Below are 20,034 nucleotides of genomic sequence, written 5' to 3'. Positions count from 1 at the left end.
TGGTACAGCATATTAAAGCATAAAGTACAAATCCAAGGAAGGTAATACCTTTACTATGTTATAAAACTTTGACAAATCAATATATTACTTTTTATTATAATAAAAGCATATGTTTCTGGGAGTCATATACTACTTTAGGGATAATTTTTACTCCAAAAATATTCAAGTGCTAAACCAAAACACTGGTTTTTAATGGTGGTTTATAGCAGAGCAAGTTATTTTATACACATTAATATCATTTAAAACTGAGCAAGTTCTCCTTTTAAAGTGAATTTCCTCATGCAAGCTGTTGAAGTTTATGGCGGCAGGGCAATTGTGTGTATATAAGAGGTGGCTCTGCTTTGTTTTGAAGTTCCAACAAAGTCGGGGAGTGTTCCCAGGTGTGAAAAGCTTTAAAATTCTACCTTAAAATGATTCAATGTCAATGCAAACTGCCAAGTACATTTTGAAAAATTTTTAAATTTTCACATAAATACTGGAACACTCAAAATTAGACAATCGTTTCAAACAACACTTATTTTAGATGATCCCTTTTATTTAGACACCCTGAACCTCTTTGTTTTTATCCCATGTCACAAAGTCTTCTATCAGTCTATTTTTTTAAAAATCTACCTAAGATACGGTTTTAAAATAACAGATTGACAGGTTGGAGAGACCTGGGGTGCTTGATGTTGTCTTCCAACATTCATTATCATTTCTCTGTAAATGATGCTGCTACTATCAGAGTTCTTATGCTTCCTCTTTTTGAAGCCAGCAATTTCTCAATCTTAACATGTAGTTTAAGTATTACCCATTCCAGTGCTTCTCAGCCTTTATTAGCATTTGAAGATATTGTACTTGTCTTCAGTTCTTCAAGGTAACTGCTGAGGCTGATTCTTTTCACAATGATTATGGTTTCTTGAGTCAAAATAGATTTTTTTTCTGGGTCCTGAAGACTATGTTTTGGCTCTTGCTGCAACAGTAAGGGACTTGCAGTTCCCACTCTGTGCAGAGAAGTGTGTGGCTGTGCAACTTTCCAGAGGGATCTATATTTCCTTCCAACACATCAACCCACACCCTGCTCAGGTTCTCAGCGCTTGGGTATTTGTGCATTGCAGCTGTTGTAACAGTTTCCCACGGGTGGTGAAAGACGTGCTCTGCAGTCCACATCTTGATGGTGCAGGCAGTCTGCTAGATGTCTGTGAAGCGCAGGGGAAAATGAGGTGAGGAGGCTACACCTGTCCCACCCCATCGGGGGCCCTTCAACCAGCTCCGCTGTGCGCAGGTGCCGTCGGCTCCAAGTGAGGCGGTCCTCCACTCTTCGTTACAATGTAACATTTAAACCATTTAAAGCAGAGATCCGCAACGTTTTTGGCACCGGGGACCAGTTTAGTGGAATACAATTTTTCTACGGATGGAGAGGGGTGTGGGGATGGTTTCGGGATGAAGGTGTTAGAACTCAAATAATCAGGCACGCAATAGATTCTCAAAAGGAGAGAATCAGGACTAAGACTAAAAGCTGGTCTTAGTCCTGCGCATGCGCAGTTCACAGTAGGGTTCGCACTCCTGTGAGAACCCTCGCACTCCTGTGACGCTAGGCAGAGCTCAGTCAGTAACGCTCGCTTGCCCACTGCTCACCTCCTGCTTTGGGGCCTGGTTCCTAACCGGTCCGTGGTGGGGGGATTGGGGACCCCTGATTTAAAGAACACTGCTAATGCCGGTTTTCTGCCTTTATCTGGAGGGCCACAGTCAGTTTCGAAGCAACTCCAGCATATGATCCACCCAGCTGTCCCCTCCCACCCTGTTAGTATCCACAGCTCCTCAAAGGCCCCTGGAATTTAGACTAAAGCCTGATCACGCCACTGCACACCGGCCTAGGCGACCCAGCGAGACCCCCATCTTAAATAATAGTAATAATACTCAAAAGAAAAAGAAAAAGCTCTGAGCTGGGTCCCTGCCCCCTTTCTGTCTGCTTCAGGCCCATCTATACCAACCTTGATATACTAGTTTTGATTCCACAGTTGGAGAATAAGGGAAAGGCTTTAATCAATGTGTACAGTTTCGATGGAAGAACCATCACAATTTTGAGTAGATCTAAAAGAAAATTTCCTTAGCACATTGCATATTATTCACCACATGAAGAGAGTTTTTCTAAATAAAAATGTTTAGGACATTCCGGAGAGGAAGAACAAATTATGGAATGATCTCCACAGCAGAGACCTCAAGGCTCTTATGCGTGCAGGGCACAGTTCCAGTGCGAAAGTCCCTAGAGACAGCATGAGGGTCCCACTGAGGTACCTCGGGCTCCTTCCAGGGCAGCAGTTGAAGCAGGTCGTATTGCAGGCCTGCAGAAAGGCAGGGGTTCCTCTCCTTTTCGGGTTCCTTCTTGATGGAATCGTCGGTTTTCAGCAGCTTCCGGGGACTGCCTGGACTGCAGAGAGCAGACCTGACTCCACACAGGTGGAGAATAAGGAACAGGCTTCAATTGTCGTGTACAAAGAACTATGAATTCTGAGTTCATCTAAAAGTAAAGCTCCTTAGCATATTCTAGATTACATATAAATCAAAGTTTTATAATTGAGAAAACTTTAAGGCACTTTGGAGAGGAAGAACTATAAAAGGAATTATCTCCATCATAGAGACTTCTTGCTCCTAGATGGACAGTCCCAAGGAAGTTTACAATAACATAATGAGGGTCTCTACTGGGGTGTGAGGAGCTCCTTCCAGGGCATTGGCTGAAAGCAGTGGTGCTGTTGATGCAAGGATACCCCTAAAATTGGAGTTTAGCCTGGGAGACCAAGTAGGTACTTGACTTTGAGCCAAAAAGAATTCAAGAGCAAGCCAACAGAGTAATGTGAAAGCAAGTTTACTAAGGAAACTAAGGAACAAAAAGGAGGCTACCTGATAGTCAGGGTAGCAATGGGGGCAGGGTGGCTAGCTGGCTATTTTATGGCTATTTCTGGATTATATGCTAAACAAGGGGTCGATTATTTCTTTAGTTGTCTGGGAAAGGGACGGGAGCTTGTGGAACCAGGAGTTTCTCCCCCTTACAGAATATACAGAGTAACTCTTGGGCATTGCAATGGCATTTGTAAACAGTCACAGTGATTGCTCGGGTGTTAGTGTCTTTTAGCATCCCAATGCATAATAATTAGCATATAATGAGCAAAGAAGGTAACCAGAGGTTGCTTTTGTAGCCATCTTCCTTCTAGCTAGTTTGGGCTTTTTTTTTTTTTTTAAAGGAATCATGTCTTATCAAGAGGGTATTGTGACCTGTGTCTTGGGGACATAGCCTCCTGTTTGTCTTGCAAAACTAGTCCTGCCAAACTCCTATCTCACTGTGAGTCTTGAGCAACAAAAGGTTTGTTCCCCTCCCCCTTCCTGGGTTGCTCTGTATTTCAAGCCCTGATTGTGAGCAGTTTATGAAGGCATCCTGAGTATGTGTCTGTTCAGCTCTGCAAGCGCTGGCATCTCCTGGTGGCATGTGACATGCACTCTGGACCTGCCTACCTCCAGGACTGTTCTTCCAGGGTTGATGGACAAAACTCCATGGGTTCAGTCTTGCGACAAGGCCAGCAATATAGTTGAGCTAGGAAAAGAGGTAAATAACACTGGCTAGTACTGAGTGTGTGTTTTTATAGTATGTTTTGTCTTGTATATAGGCCAGAAACCAGCTATTCAAATAAGCAGGAGATTAACACTAATTTGCCTTGCATAGGATTAAGGCCAAAATTGTATCATTCTGAAAGATACTCTGAAAACGCTGCTGGGTTGCTATGATTGAATCAGCCAAGGAAAGAGAGCAATGGAGATGTCCCACTGGTGGCACGATCCAGTTACTGACTGTCTATTCACTATAGAAAGTGTCTCCTTATTGCAGGGCAGCCTAGACAATTACACCTACTATGTCTCATTCTTCTTGCATATTTTAGAGGCATTGAGCGGTTGTAGACAGGAGACACAATGAGGTTAGATCATAGTCCGAGATCAGAAAGCTAATTCTGCTAGAATCTGTATCCAGAATCCAGGTCCTGCAGCACGCCAATCACATTGAGTAATGAATAAAATAGGCTAGGTTGTGAAAAGGAGCATCCCAGGACTTTCTTAAATCCATACATTTTCTTTTTTTGTCTACACTCATCTCACTACATGAAAGGGAGACCTCAAAGGTGCTATGATTTTTATACCTAAGGAGAAAATAACTTGAGTTGATGTAACATTTTCAACAGTGGGAGGAGGAGCCAAGATGGCCGAATAGGAACATCTCCGGTCTACAGCTCCCAGCGTGAGCGACGCAGAAGACAGGTGATTTCTGCATTTCCATCTGGGGTACCATGTTCATCTCACTAGGGAGTGCCAGACAGTGGGTGCAGGTCAGTGGGTGAGTGCACCATGCGCCAGCCAAAGCAGGGGCGAGGCATTGCCTCACTCGGGAAGCGCAAGGGGTCAGGGAGTTCCCTTTTCAGGGGTGACAGACGGCACCTGGAAAATCGGGTCACCCCCACCCAAATACTGTGCTTTTCCGACGGGCTTAGGAAACAGTGCCCCAGGAGATTATAGCCCGCACCTGGCTCAGAGGGTCCTACACCCACGGAGTCTCGCTGATTGCTAGCACAGCAGTCTGAGATCAAACAGCAAGTCGGCAGCGAGGCTGGGGGAGGGGCGCCCGCCATTGCCCAGGCTCGCTTAGGTAAACAAAGCAGCTGGGAAGCTTGAAATGGGTGGAGCCCACCACAGCTCAAGGAGGCCTGCCTGCCTCTGTAGGCTCCACCTCTCGGGGCAGGGCACAGACAAACAAAAAGACAGCAGTAACCTCTGCAGACTTAAATGTCCCTGTCTGACAGCTTTGAGGAGAGCCGTGGTTCTCCCAGCACACAGCTGGAGATCTGAGAACGTGCAGTCTGCCTCCTCAAGGGGTCCCTGACCCCTGACCCCCGAGCAGCCTAACTGGGAGGCACCCCCCAGCAGGGGCAGACTGACACCTCACACGGCCGGCCAGGTACTCCAACAGACCTGCAGCTGAGGGTCCTGTCTGTTAGAAGGAAAACTAACAGAAAGGACATCCACACCAAAAACCCATCTGTACATCACCATCATCAAAGACCAAAAGTAGATAAAACCACAAAGATGGGGAAAAAACAGAGCAGAAAAACTGGAAACTCTAAAAAGCAGAGTACCTCTCCTCCTCCAAAGGAACGCAGTTCCTCACCAGCAACGGAACAAAGCTGGACGGAGAATGACTTTGACGAGCTGAGAGAAGAAGGCTTCAGACGATCAAATTACTCCGAGCTACGGGAGGATATCCAAACCAAAGGCAAAGAAGTTGAAAACTTCGAAAAAAATTTAGAAGAATGTATAACTAGAATAACCAATACAGAGAAGTGCTTAAAGGAGCTGATGGAGCTGAAAACCAAGGCTCGAGAACTACGTGAAGAATGCAGAAGCCTCAGGAGCTGATGCGATCAAATGGAAAAAAGGGTATCAGCCCTGGAAGATAAAATGAATGAAATAAAGTGAGAAGGGAAGTTTAGAGAAAAAAGAAGAAAAAGAAACGAGCAAAGACTCCAAGAAATGTGGGACTATGTGAAAAGACCAAATCTACGTCTGATTGGTGTACCTGAAAGTGACGGGGAAAATGGAAACAAGTTGGAAAACACTCTGCAGGATATTATCCAGGAGAACTTCCCCAATCTAGCAAGGCAGGCCAACATTCAGATTCAGGAAATACAGAGAACGCCACAAAGATACTCCTCGAGAAGAGCAACTCCAAGACACATAATTGTCAGATTCACCAAAGTTGAAATGAAGGAAAAAATGTTAAGGGCAGCCAGAGAGAAAGGTCGGGTTACCATCAAAGGGAAGCCCATCAGACTAACAGCGGATCTCTCGGCAGAAACCCTACAAGCCAGAAGAGAGTGGGGGCCAATATTCAACATTCTTAAAGAAAAGAATTTTCAAACCAGAATTTCATATCCAGCCAAACTAAGCTTCATAAGTGAAGGAGAAATAAAATACTTTACAGACAAGCAAATGCTGAGAGATTTTGTCACCACCAGGCCTGCCCTAAAAGAGCTCCTGAAGGAAGCGCTAAACATGGAAAGGCACAACCGGTACCAGCCGCTGCAAAATCATGCCAAAATGTAAAGACCATCAAGACTAGGAAGAGACTGCATCAACTAATGAGCAAAATAACCAGCTAACATCATAATGACAGGATCAGATGCACACATAACAATATTAACTTTAAATGTAAATGGACTAAATGCTCCAATTAAAAGACACAGACTGGCAAATTGGATAAAGACTCAAGACCCATCAGTGTGCTGTATTCAGGAAACCCATCTCACGTGCAGAGACACACATAGGCTCAAAATAAAGGGATGGAGGAAGATCTACCAAGCAAATGGAAAACAAAAAAAGGCAGGAGTTGCAATCCTAGTCTCTGATAAAACAGACTTTAAACCAACAAAGATCAAAAGAGACAAAGAAGGCCACCACATAATGGTAAAGGGATCAATTCAACAAGAAGAGCTAACTATCCTAAATATATATGCACCCAATACAGGAGCACCCAGATTCATAAAGCAAGTCCTGAGTGACCTACAAAGAGACTTAGACTCCCACACATTAATAATGGGAGACTTTAACACCCCACTGTCAACATTAGACAGATCAACAAGACAGAAAGTCAACAAGGATACCCAGGAATTGAACTCAGCTCTGCACCAAGCAGACCTAATAGACATCTACAGAACTCTCCACCCCAAATCAACAGAATATACATTTTGTTCAGCACCACACCACACCTATTCCAAAATTGACCACATACTTGGAAGTAAAGCTCTCCTCAATAAATGTAAAAGAACAGAAATTATAACGAACTATCTCTCAGATCACAGTGCAATCAAGCTAGAACTCAGGATTAAGAATCTCACTCAAAACCGCTCAACTACATGGAAACTGAACAACCAGCTCCTGAATGACTACTGGGTGCATAACGAAATAAAGGCAGAAATAAAGATGTTCTTTGAAACCAACGAGAACCAAGAAACAACATACCAGAATCTCTAGGATGCATTCAAAGCAGTGTGTAGAGGGAAATTTATAGCACTAAATGCCCACAAGAGAAAGCAGGAAAGATCCAAAATTGACACCCTAACATCACAATTAAAAGAACTAGAAAAGCAAGAGCAAACACATTCAAAAGCTAGCAGAAGGAAAGAAATAACTAAAATCAGAGCAGAACTGAAGGAAATAGAGACACAAAAACCCTTCAAAAAATTAATGAATCCAGGAGCTGGTTTTTTGAAAGGATCAACAAAATTGATAGACCGCTAGCAAGATTAATAAAGAAAAAAAGAGAGAAGAATCAAATAGATGCAATAAAAAAACATAAAGGGGATATCACCACCGATCCCACAGAAATACAAACTACCATCAGAGAATACTACAAACACCCCTACGCAAATAAACTAGAAAATCTAGAAGAAATGGATAAATTCCTCAACACATACACCCGCCCAAGACTAAACCAGGAAGAAGTTGAATCTCTGAATAGACCAATAACAGGAGCTGAAATTGTGGCAATAATCAATAGCTTACCAACCAAAAAAAGTCCAGGACCAGATGGGTTCACAGCCGAATTCTACCAGAGGTACAAGGAGGAACTGGTACCATTCTTTCTGAAACTATTCCAATCAACAGAAAAAGAGGGAATCCTCCCTAACTCATTTTATGAGGCCAGCATCATCCTGATACCAAAGCCTGGCAGAGACACAACCAAAAAAGAGACTTTTAGACCAATATCCTTGATGAACATTGATGCAAAAATCCTCAATAAAATACTGGCAAACAGAATCCAGCAGCACATCAAAAAGCTTATCCACCATGATCAAGTGGGATTCATCCCTGGGATGCAAGGCTGGTTCAATATATGCAAATCAATAAATGTAATCCAGCATATAAACAGAACCAAAGACAAAAACCACATGATTATCTCAATAGATGCAGAAAAGGCCTTTGACAAAATTCAACAATGCTTCATGCTAAAAACTCTCAATAAATTAGGTATTGATGGGACGTATCTCAAAATAATAAGAGCTATCTATGACAAACCCACAGCCAATATCATACTGAATGGGCAAAAACTGGAAGCATTCCCTTTGAAAACTGGCACAAGACAGGGATGCCCTCTCTCACCACTTCTATTCAACATAATGTTGGAAGTTCTTGCCAGGGCAATTAGGCAGGAGAAGGAAATAAAGGGTATTCAATTAGGAAAAGAGAAAGTCAAATTGTCCCTGTTTGCAGATGACATGATTGTATATCTAGAAAACTCCATTGTCTCAGCCCAAAATCTCCTTAAGCTGATAAGCAACTTCAGCAAAGTCTCAGGATACAAAATCAATGTACAAAAATCACAAGCATTCTTATACATCAATAACAGACAAACAGAGAACCAAATCATGAGTGAACTCCCATTCACAATTGCTTCAAAGAGAATAAAATACCTAGGAATCCAACTTACAAGGGATGTGAAGGACCTCTTCAAGGAGAACTACAAACCACTGCTCAAGGAAATAAAAGAGGATACAAACAAATGGAAGAACATTCCATGCTCATGGATAGGAAGAATCAGTATCGTGAAAATGGCCATCCTCCCAAGGTAATTTACAGATTCAATGCCATCCCCATCAAGCTACCAATGACTTTCTTCACAGAATTGGAAAAAACTACTTTAAAGTTCATATGGAACCAAAAAAGAGCCCGCATCACCAAGTCAATCCTAAGCCAAAAGAACAAAGCTGGAGGCATCACACTACCTGACTTCAAACTATACTACAAGGCTACAGTAACCAAAACAGCATGGTACTGGTACCAAAACAGAGATATAGCGCAATGGAACAGAACAGAGCCGTCAGAAATAACACCACATATCTACAACTATCTGATCTTTGACAAACCTGACAAAAACAAGAAATGGGGAAAGGATTCCCTATTTAATAAATGGTGCTGGGAAAACTGGCTAGCCATATGTAGAAAGCTGAAACTGGATCCCTTCCTTACACCTTTTACAAAAATTAATTCAAGATGGATTAAAGACTTAAATGTTAGACCTAAAACCATAAAAACCCTAGAAGAAAACCTAGGCATTACCATTCAGGGCATAGGCATGGGCAAGGACTTCATGTCTAAAACACCAAAAGCAATGGCAACAAAAGCCAAAATTGACAAATGGGATCTAATTAAACTAAAGAGCTTCTGCACAGCAAAAGAAACTACCATCAGAGTGAACAGGCAACCTACAAAATGGGAGAAAATTTTCCCAACCTACTCATCTGACAAAGGGCTAATATCCAGAATCTACAATGAACTCCAACAAATTTACAAGAAAAAAAAACCCCATCAAAAAGTGGGTGAAGGACATGAACAGACACTTCTCAAAAGAAGACATATATGCAGCCAAAAAACACATGAAAAAAATGCTCACCATCACTGGCCATCAGAGAAATGCAAATCAAAACCACAATGAGATACCATCTCACACCAGTTAGAATGGCAATCATTAAAAAGTCAGGAAACAACAGGTGCTGGAGAGGATGTGGAGAAATAGGAACACTTTTACACTGTTGGTGGGACTGTAAACTAGTTCAACCCTTGTGGAAGTCAGTGTGGCGATTCCTCAGGGATCTAGAACTAGAAATTCCATTCGACCCAGCCATCCCATTACTGGGTATATACCCAAAGGACTATAAATCATGCTGCTATAAAGACACATGCACACATATGTTTATTGCGGCATTATTCACAATAGCAAAGACTTGGAACCAACCCAAATGTCCAACAATGATAGACTGGATTAAGAAAATGTGGCACATATACACCATGGAATACTATGCAGCCATAAAAAATGATGAGTTCATGTCCTTTGTAGGGACGTGGATGAAATTGCAAATCATCATTCTCAGTAAACTATTGCAAGAACAAAAAACCAAACACCACATATTTTCACTCATAGGTGGGAATTGAACAATGAGAACACATGGACACAGGAAGGGGAACATCACACTTCGGGGACTGTTGTGGGGTGGGGGGAGGGGGGAGGGATAGCATTGGGAGATATACCTAATGCTAGATGACGAGTTAGTGGGTGCAGCACACCAGCATGGCACATGTATACATATGTAACTTACCTGCACATTGCACACATGTACCATAAAACCTAAAGTATAATAATAATAATAATAAAAAGATAATAAAACTAAAAAAAAAAAAAAACAAAAAACATTTTCAACAGTGTTTTGTGCAGGCCTTGATCCTATTTTATGTAATTAGGTGCATTCTGTCAGTTATTCCTTTTTATCTCTTTTCCTACTTCTACTGAGATTCTTCTTATTAGTAACTATTTTACTTCTAGCTATTTTATTTTTATTTCTACTGTGTGTTTTGTAGCAATCAGTCTTATATGTGACACAATTTTATGTATATATATTTTCAATTCTTCCAAAAAGTATTGGGTGTATATCTTATTTCATTTATTGTTTTTCATTTATTGGCATATTTCTAAGATTTTTATAGGTACACTTCATTTGCTGCTTCCAACTTCAGCATATCAGCTTCTAATGAGACTCTGCCAGACTTTCCCTCTCCAGCGTCCCACAGGGGGCACTCAGATGCCACCTAATCAATAATATTTCGTATGTTTGTCTCATTCTCATGAGAGAATTTATTTAGGATATACATCGTCCTTCAGTAAAATTATTCATCGAAAATGCATAACCTAATTTTATGGAGTATTGCCAGATTGTTCTTTAAATGAATGAAACATTTTTCCTCCAAAAATAGTCCATGAGAATTACTGTATACATTTATTCCCTACGGATACTTGGATTGACCCAACCATCTAATATTTGCTGCGTGTTTCTGAAGGGAGAAGCCTGTGGTGGTTCAGCAGCTGTCTGATTCAGTGTTTCCTGATTTCTGACAGTATCTTCTTTTAGGGAGCCAATTTGCAATGTGGTTCAGAAAAATCATTCTCTGACATTCAGTCTAAAATCTGTGTCTACACTTTTCTATCAGATTTTTTTTTCTTTTTTTTTCTTTTTTTTTTTTTGAGACAGAGTCTTGCTGTATTGCCCAGGCTGGAGTGCAGTGGCACAATCTTGGCCCACTTTAACCTTTGCTTCCCAGGTTCAGGCTTTCCTCCTGCCTCAGCCTCTCAAGTAGCTGGGATTACAGGTGCCTGCCACCACACCCAGCTAATTTTTTCTTTTAAAAATTGAAAGAAAGTGGAGACGGGGTTTCACCATGTTGGCCAGGGTGGTCACGAACTCATGACCTCAAGCAGTCTCCATGCCTCGGCCTCCCAAAGTGCTCGGATTACAGGCATGAGCCACCACAGCTGGCCTCTATCAGTTTTTTTTTTTTTTTTTTTTTTTTTTTGAGACGGAGTCTTGCTCTTGTTGCCCAGGCTGGAGTGCAGTGGCGCGATATCGGCTCACTGCAACCTCTGCCTCCTGGGTTCAAGCAATTCTACTGCCTCAGCTTCCTGAGTAGCTGGGATGACAGGCGCGTGCCACCACACCCGGCTAATTTTTGTATTTTTAGTAGAGACGCGGTTTCACCATGTTGGTCAGGCTGATCTTGAACTCCTGACCTCGTGATCCACTCGCCTCGGCCTCCCAAAGTGCTGGGATTACAGGCGTGAGCCACCGCGCTTGTCCTAGATTTTAATGATCTTTATACCATAATAAATCTTTTTATGCTTATACTATTTGAGAGTGTTTTGTTTCTTTTCCTGAAAGCCATAAAAGAAATACAACAGTAACATCACATTTAATATGGTTAGGCTGAATCCAGAGTTGAACTATTGGAATTTAGATTAGTCCCTCTAAAGATAAAGCTGAATCTCCAGTTTATACAATGTAGTAATTTATCCAAGGTCATGGGACAAATATGTACATGTTTCCTAAAAGTACCTCCTGAATGAGCTGAGGGTCTCTCAGAATACAGTAAGACATTATTGTAAGGTGTTCTCTCTTTCTTTGAAAAGAGAAAGGAATGCATCATGCTTCCCCCTGCTCTGCTGAAAATATATGAGATGTGGCCTAACTTTGTAGCTGTCAGGCTGCCTTACAGGCATGTAAATATGCGAATGCCAACTCAGTACTAGTGTGCCCTCTCTCTTCTATTTGGTACACAGCAGTCTTTTGTTGTGAGAATTGTGTTATTTCACCAACAGTGGATATATTCCATTCTTTTCTTCCTCCTAAGTGGACTGTGCCGAGAAGCAGTTATTCGTAAGGCCTCTCAGAAGATGGTTTCATGAGATCAAACAACCATTGTCGTTCAGAGCAGCTTCAAATTTGTGGAGTCAATGTTCATACAGCTAGTAGGGGATTCTCTTTGAGAGAATTAGAAAAATGTTTTAGGTCAAATGTTTTACAAACTCTCTGGAAGTTTGCCTTACAGTTAAACTTTATTGGTTTAATAATAAAGTCACCTCTGGTCATATTTGATACCAAGCTTGGGCTACTAGGAAGCACAGCATTGAATATGCTCATCCCTGACCCTCTCCTCTTTCTTCTCACTCCCACTTTCTAAGGACAGCCCTCTTGAATAAAGCAATCTCACACGAGTGTTTATTTCAGTGATGTTTCTGGGGGGAAGCCAGGCCATTAAAATATGCCTCTCTGCTCACCTCATGTACCTCACTGTTTTTCCCCTGCTGTTGGAATCCTCAAAAATTCACTCTGTATTAACATTTATTTCAGAGTACCTTCAAAAATAGAATGATTCAGGCCAATCTTTACTCTTGAAATGGCACATGAGACATGTTCCCTATATTTGAAAAGCCTTTGACTGAGTGGGACAGCTACATAGATAGAAAGGCCTTTTTAAATATCAACAAGTTAAGTTTTTTATGCCCATTTCACGCATCACGCTAGCGCTCCCTCCTCAATTTTTCCATCAGCCAATATCTCTCCCAATCACAGGGCAAAATTATAAACAATATGTTAGAATTCTGGATACAGTAATATCCTTTTAAAAAACGCATCATAATCTAATTGAGCTTATTGGGAGCTCAACATTGGTTTGGAATTTGAAAATCAATCTCTAATCTCCACGTTAACATCAGAAAAAATAAATGATTTTCTCAGTAGATACAAAAAATCTTTTAAAAAATCAACCTGCTTCGTTATTAATATGAAAGTCATCTTAGCAAATTAGAAACAGTGAATTCTCTTAATTTGATAAAACTTATCTATTAGAGATGCACACCTAACATCTCACTGAATTGCGAAATATTGAAATATTAAAATCTGCCAATTTCTTATTGAAATAAGAAACTGCCAATCACTGGACCCATCCTCTCACCCCCTGCCCCACCCTATTACTGCTTGATCTAGTAAAAACCCAAGGACTTTCAATAGTGCCTTCCAGAGTGATAAAATTTTTACCATAACCTTATCACAGTCTGAAGCAATTAGCAAGGTAAGTAAGTGTTAATCCCCACATGACTGGATTTTCGTATATGACTTCCTGTACAAGACAGGATGCTATAAAAGCCCACGGTCAGCGATGGACTGAGCCATTTGCTCTTTTCCTAGACTAGCTATGGCTGGGCCTAGTCAAGCCTTTCGAGGCTGAGGCTATGGAGTTCCAACCATCAACCTTGGAAGAGCTGTCTTGGAGGCAGGCAGGGCCAGAGCCCCACATGCCATGGGACCTGAACCTAGAGCAAGCCTGGGCCTGGACACTGGATAACTTCCCTGCGCTGAGCCGCCACTCCTGCCAATGCCATCAGCTCTACGGGAGCTCTGCTGCGGGCTGGCTGCTGCACTGCGATTCCACCGGGCACGCAGCCCTGCCCAGAGAGGAGAGGGGCCAAAAACGGCCTCGAGACTCCCATTTTGAGGAGTCAATGGCTGAAACCACAGACGGGCTCCAGTTCCCTCAAAAAGACGCAGATGCTACCGACGGTGAGATCCAAAGCGCCCTGAAACTGTCTGGAGATGCCAGCGCCTGTGGAGGTGGAAGTACACACGCCCAGGGCACCCCCTGCAGCCCAGGCTGCCTCCGGAAGCTACTGAAAACCTAGGATTCCATCAGGAAGGAACCCGGAAAGGAGAGGAACCCCAGCCTTTCTGCAGGCCTGCGGCACGACCTGCTTCAACTGCTGCCCTAGAAGGAGTCCGAGGCACTCCAATGGGGACCCTCATGCCTTCCCTGCGGACATTTGCACTGGAACTGTGCCTTCACGCATAAGAGGGTTGAGGTCTGTGTTGTGGAGATCTTTCTTTAATTTGTTTTTCCTCTCCTGAGCGTCCTAAACATTTTTCATTTAGAAAAACTCTCTTCATGGAATGAATAATATGCAATGTACTCAATGTACTCAAAATTGCTATGGTTCTTCCATTGAAACTGTACACATTGATTCAATCCTTTCCCTATTCTCCCCCCGTAAAATTGATTTTGAGCTGGTAAATCAAGATTGGTATAGATGGGCCTGAAGCAGACAGAAAGAGGGCAGGGACCCAGCTCAGAGCTTTTTTTTTTTTTTTTTTTTTTTTGAGCTGGGGTCTCGCTAGTCTTCCTGGGTAGCCCAGGCTGGTGTGCAGTGGCATGATCATGCTTTAGTTTAAATTCCAGGGGGCCTTTGAGGAGCTGTGGATACTAGCAGGGTGGAAGGGGACAGCTGGGTGGATCACTTGCTGGAGTTGCTTCAAAACTGACTGGCCCTCCAGATGAAGGCAGGGAACAGACATTAACAGTGTTCTTTAAATCAGCAGTCCGCAACCTTTTTCGCACAAGGGACTGGTTTTATAGAAGACAACTTTTCTATGGATGGGGGGCTGGTAGACAGGGATAGTTTGGGGATGAAGCTGTTCTACGTCAGATAATCAGGCATCAGATTCTCAGGAGGAGCGCACAAGGTAGATCCCTTGCCTGTGCAGTTTACAATAGGCTTCATGCACCTATGAGAATCTAATGTCTCTGCTGATCTGACAAGAAGTGGAGCTCAGGTGGTAAAGCTGGGCTGCTGGCCACTCCCCTCCTGCTGTGCCACGGGGCTCCTAATGCTAACGGTGGAGGGTGTCCAAGTTCTTGGCGTCTTGAACAAAGAATTGAACAAAATGCGCAAGCAAAGCAAGGATGGAATGAAGAGATTTATTGAAAACAAAAGTACACTCCACAGTGTGGTAGTGGGCCTGAGCATAGGGGCTCAAAGGCCCCGTTACAGAGTTTTTGTGAGTTTAAATACCCTCTATTTGGGGTACGCCCTATGTAAATGAAGAGGATGAAGTAACGTTTCAAAGTCGTTTACTGGGTGTATGCCCTGTGGAGAGGATATTTCCTGTTATAGCTGAAGTGTCAATGGGCCTTATGTTCCCGGCCTCCAGACCCTATTTTCCTGCCTCACTAACAGGCCAGGGTCCAGTACAGGCATGCTGTCTGGGGAGTTGGGGACCCCTCCTTTAAATAGTTTAAAGTTTACATTGTAATAAGGGCTGGAAGAGGGGGTTGGGATGTCCTTCACATGAGGACAATGGCGCCTGTCTACTGCGAAGCTGGTTGGCATGCTGGGGGTGCAGTGGGGCAGGTGTAGCCTCTTTGCCTCATTTTCCCCTGCACTGCCCAGACATCTCCTGGACTGCCTGCACCATCAAGATCTGGACTTCAGAGCACGTCTTTGATCACCTGTGGGAAATTGTTACAACAGTTGCGATGCACAAATACCCAAAAGCCCTATGAACCAGAGCATGGTGTGGGTTGATGTGTTGGACAGACATATAGATCCCAATGAAGAGTTGCACAGCCACAGACTTCTCTGCACAGAGTGGGAACTACAAGTCTCTTATTGGTACAGCAAGAACCAAAACATATGTGCTAGAATATTCTGTAGTTAATCCTATAGAGAAAACAATGGAACTTAAATCTACTAACATTTCACTTAAAATATGGTTTCAGTAGGTGAGAGACTTACATACAAACCACATCCTCAGGACCCAGAAAAAAAACTATTTTGACTCAATAAGCCATAATCACTGAAAGGAGGCAGCCTCAGCAGTTACCTTGAAGGACTGATGGCAAGTAGGATATCTTCAAATGCTAACAAAGGCCAGGAAGCACTGGAATGGGTCATACATAAATTACATGTTAAAAAATGAAGAACTGATGGCTTCCACAAGAGGAGGCATAAGAACTCCGGTGGTGGCTGCAGCAGCCTTTGTCGTGAATTGATAATGAATGTGTGTAGACAAGTACCCCACATCTCTCCAAGCTGGCAATGTATTTATTTTAAAACTATGAATATATTTTAAGCAGAATTTTTAAAAAGTAGGCTGACATAAGACAGTGACTTTAGATCAAAACAAAGAGATGCATGGCGTCTAAATAAAAGGGATTATCTGAAATTAGTGTTGTTTGAAATGACTGTCTAATATTGGAGATTCCGGTATTTATGAAAAATTTAACAATTTCTTGAAAGAAATTATTCTTCTTAATGTTTATTTTAAATTCAGGGTACATATGCAGGTTTGTTATTTTGGTAAACTTGTGTCATGGGAGTTTGTTGTACACATTATTTTATCACCCAGGTGTGAAGCCTGGTGCCCATTATTATTTTTCCCAATCCTCTCCCTCCTTCCATCATCCACCTTCAATAGGCTCCAGTGTCTGTTGTTCCCCTCTTTATGTCCATGTGTTCTCACCATTCAGCTCTAGCTTGTAGTGAGAACCTGTGGTATTTGCTTTTCTATTCCTGCATTAGTTTGCTAAGAAAAAACGGCCTCCAGCTCCGTCTATGTTCCTGCAAAAGACATGATCTTGTTCTTTTTTATGGCTACATAGTATACCATGGTGTATATACACCACATTTTCTTTATCCAGTCTACCATTAAAGAACATTTAGGTTGATTCCATGTCTTTGCTATTGTGAATAGTGCACATGCATGTATGGTCTTTATGGTAGAACAATTTATATTCCTTTGGTACTTACCCAGTAATGGGATTGCTGGGTCAAATGGTATTTCTGTTATTTGGTCTTTGAGGAATTGCCATGCTGTTTTCCACAATGATTGAACTAATTTACACTCTCACCAATAGTGTATAAGCAAAATTTTAACATTTTTTTAAAAAGTACTTGGAAGTTTGCATTGACATTGAATCAACTTAAGGTAGAATTTTAAAGCTTTTCACACTTTGGAACCCCACCTAGCTTTGGGCCAACCCCAGAACAAAGCAGAGCCAACTCTTACATAGAAACAATTGCCCTGCTGCTGTAAATTTCAACAGCTTGCATGAGGAAATTCAATTTAAAAGGAGAACTTGTATAGCTTTCAAACATATTAATTTGTTTAATAATAATAACTTGCTCTGCAAGTTATTTTAAACCATCATTAAAAACCAGTGTTTGCCGGGTGCGGTGGCTCACGCCTGTAATCCCAGTGCTTTGGGAGGCCAAGGAGGGCAGATCACGAGGTCAGGAGTTTGAGATCAGCCTGGCCAACGTAGTGAAACCCCGTCTCTACTAAAAATACAAAAAATTAGCCAGGTTTGATGGCGGACACTTGTAATCCCAGCTACTTGGGAGGCTGAGGCAGGAGAATCGTTTGAACCTATGAGGCGGAGGTTGCAGTGAGCTCAGATCACACCATTTCACTTCAGCCCAGGCTACAGTGCAAGACTCTGTCTCAAAAACAAAACGAAGCAAACAAACAAACAAACAAACCAACCAGTGTTTTGGTTTACTACTTAAGTATATTTGGAGTGAAAATTATCACTAAAATAATATGTGACTCTAACAAAAATGCTTTCATTGTAATAAAATGTACTATATTGATTTGCCAAAGTTTTGCAACCTAGTAAAGGTTGCAAAAGGTCCTTGGATTTGTAGTTTGTGATTTAATATGCTGTACCATGGACTTGTTATGTTAACTGGAAAAAGAAATTTGTTACTTGAAAATCCAAACAAAACAAAAAACAAAAAGTGGAGGCAGATTAAAGAGGACCACAGGAAGATTTGTAGCCTTGGGCCTTCTGAGTTGACAACCACAGAGTTCCAGGGCATTAACTCCAGATCAGACAATTCCAGGCAGCTACAGAAGTCTCCCTGGTGAGTCTTGCCCACGATCTGGAAGTCCAAGATCAAAGCACCAGATTCAGCTCTTGGTGGGGATTCTCTCTCTGTCGTGCCAATGGCCATGTTGCAGCTGTGTTCTCACGTGGCACAGATGGAGATAAAGAGAGAGAAAGGGGGAGAAAGGGAGAGAGGGAGAAGGGGAGAGAACAAGAAGGACATGGTATCTCTTCCTTTTCTGGGAAGGCCGCCAATCCCATTATGAAAGCCCCAACCTCATAACTTCATCTTAACGTACTTGTCTCCCAAAGGCTCAATCTCTAAATACCATCACCTTGTGGATTAATCAAAATCATCATGAATTTTGGGGGACGCAATTCAGTCCATAGCACCAAGTCTATGTGATGCTCTCATAACCTCTGCCCATCTCAGGGCCTGCATCAACTGAGACTCATTTCTTTCTTCAGGCATTTCAGAAGACAGAGATTTTTTTAAAAAGGTGCAGCAGAGAATACAATGCATTGATTAATCAATTAATTAATTAATTCTGAGACAGCATCTCACTCCAGCACCCTGGATTATTTGGGTTACTTCAGTGCCCCTCTGGCAGGTGGTATTGTTTCACAATCATTGCTTGCCTGTATGGGGGCAAGTACACAGGCATCCACTGGGCCAATCCCCTTTTTGTAGCTTGATTACTTGCCAGATTCAGACCTTATTCTTATTCAGCTCTTTGAGGTCCACTAATTCTTAACTCATAGCATAGATTTTATTTCACATTAATGGATTCCAAAGTGTGACCAATGCCCGATATCACAATTCTTTTTTAATTGGAAACGACCCAGACATTCAATGGTATCTGAAATAATTTTAATAGTTTAAGTTACATTAAAAGTTCACTACAAGCATTGATTCCATTTATATTTATTCAATTTATTCATCTGTAGCAGTTTATCTAGATTAGTTTTTAGAACTAAGACATTAGACAACACTAATTATCACTCCAAGTTATTTCTTTGTTAACAATTTGCATAGTTTGTGAATATCAGGTGTTCACCTATGCAAAAATCTTAAACACATGGGCATTTTTTCTGATAATTCAGAAAAATTAATTGTTCTTATGGAACCAACAATATTAAATTAGTCTTATTTATCAAAAAAGTAATTCAAAGAAAGATTATTCTGTTTTTGGTTGAGTTTATGATCTTATAACCCTCATGTAAAATTCTAGCATGTTCAAATATTTAGCAAAGACAAATATAAAACTCATCTAATTAGTAAACCCAGACAAAAATGTATGCTTACAATTCCAAAGACATTTCTATTTTTATTTTGTGAATAATTTTAAAGCAAGCTTATTATTAAAGATTACTAAATTCACACAAATTTGAAAAGCATTTGGACTTTCTTGCTAAATTTATAAGCACTCATTTACTCATAAACCAATGTGGTGCCATTTTGGACATAACATATAACATAATACATGTAACATGCACAGAAACACACAGAAACATGTATCCATACACACAAAGATCAAATAGATGTTACCGTGAAACTCTAGCCATGACATGGCATCATAAACTCATTATTTTACAAAAGACAGCTGGAGTGGATCCAAATTATTTCAGGACAAGACAAAACTGGGACCTGTCCACATGGCTAAACTTTATCTGCCCTGATAGGTAATCCAATTAATGCTGTGGACCAAACGTTTGGCTGATGCAGTTTCCATAGTAGTTTTATATCTAAAACTTTTTTAAACCATTTTTTCCTTCAGTTTCAAATGAGTTTCCAATGTTTACATCTTAGCTAGAACTGGATGAACTGCATACGAAAAATAAAGTTTCCAGGCCGGGCACGGTGGCTCACTCCTGTAATCCCAGCACTTTGGGAGGCTGAGGCGGTCGGATCACGAGGTCAGGAGATCCAGACCATCCTGGCTAACATGGTGAAACCCCGTCTCTACTAAAAAA

At 41.6% G+C, this 20,034-nt stretch overlaps 2 pseudogenes; one reads left to right on the top strand and one right to left on the bottom strand.

Annotated features, from left to right (window-relative positions):
* Positions 1-691: 691 nt before the first annotated feature.
* Positions 692-3,530, bottom strand: LOC129059662 (PRELI domain containing protein 3B-like; annotated as a pseudogene).
* A 10,166-nt stretch (positions 3,531-13,696) lies between these two features.
* Positions 13,697-16,374, top strand: LOC100454162 (uncharacterized; annotated as a pseudogene).
* Positions 16,375-20,034: the final 3,660 nt, after the last annotated feature.

This window comes from Pongo abelii, chromosome 4 (assembly GCF_028885655.2).
Source record: "Pongo abelii isolate AG06213 chromosome 4, NHGRI_mPonAbe1-v2.0_pri, whole genome shotgun sequence".
In the NCBI taxonomy this organism is placed as follows: Eukaryota; Metazoa; Chordata; class Mammalia; order Primates; family Hominidae; genus Pongo; species Pongo abelii.
This window is presented reverse-complemented; position numbering and strand designations above follow the sequence as displayed.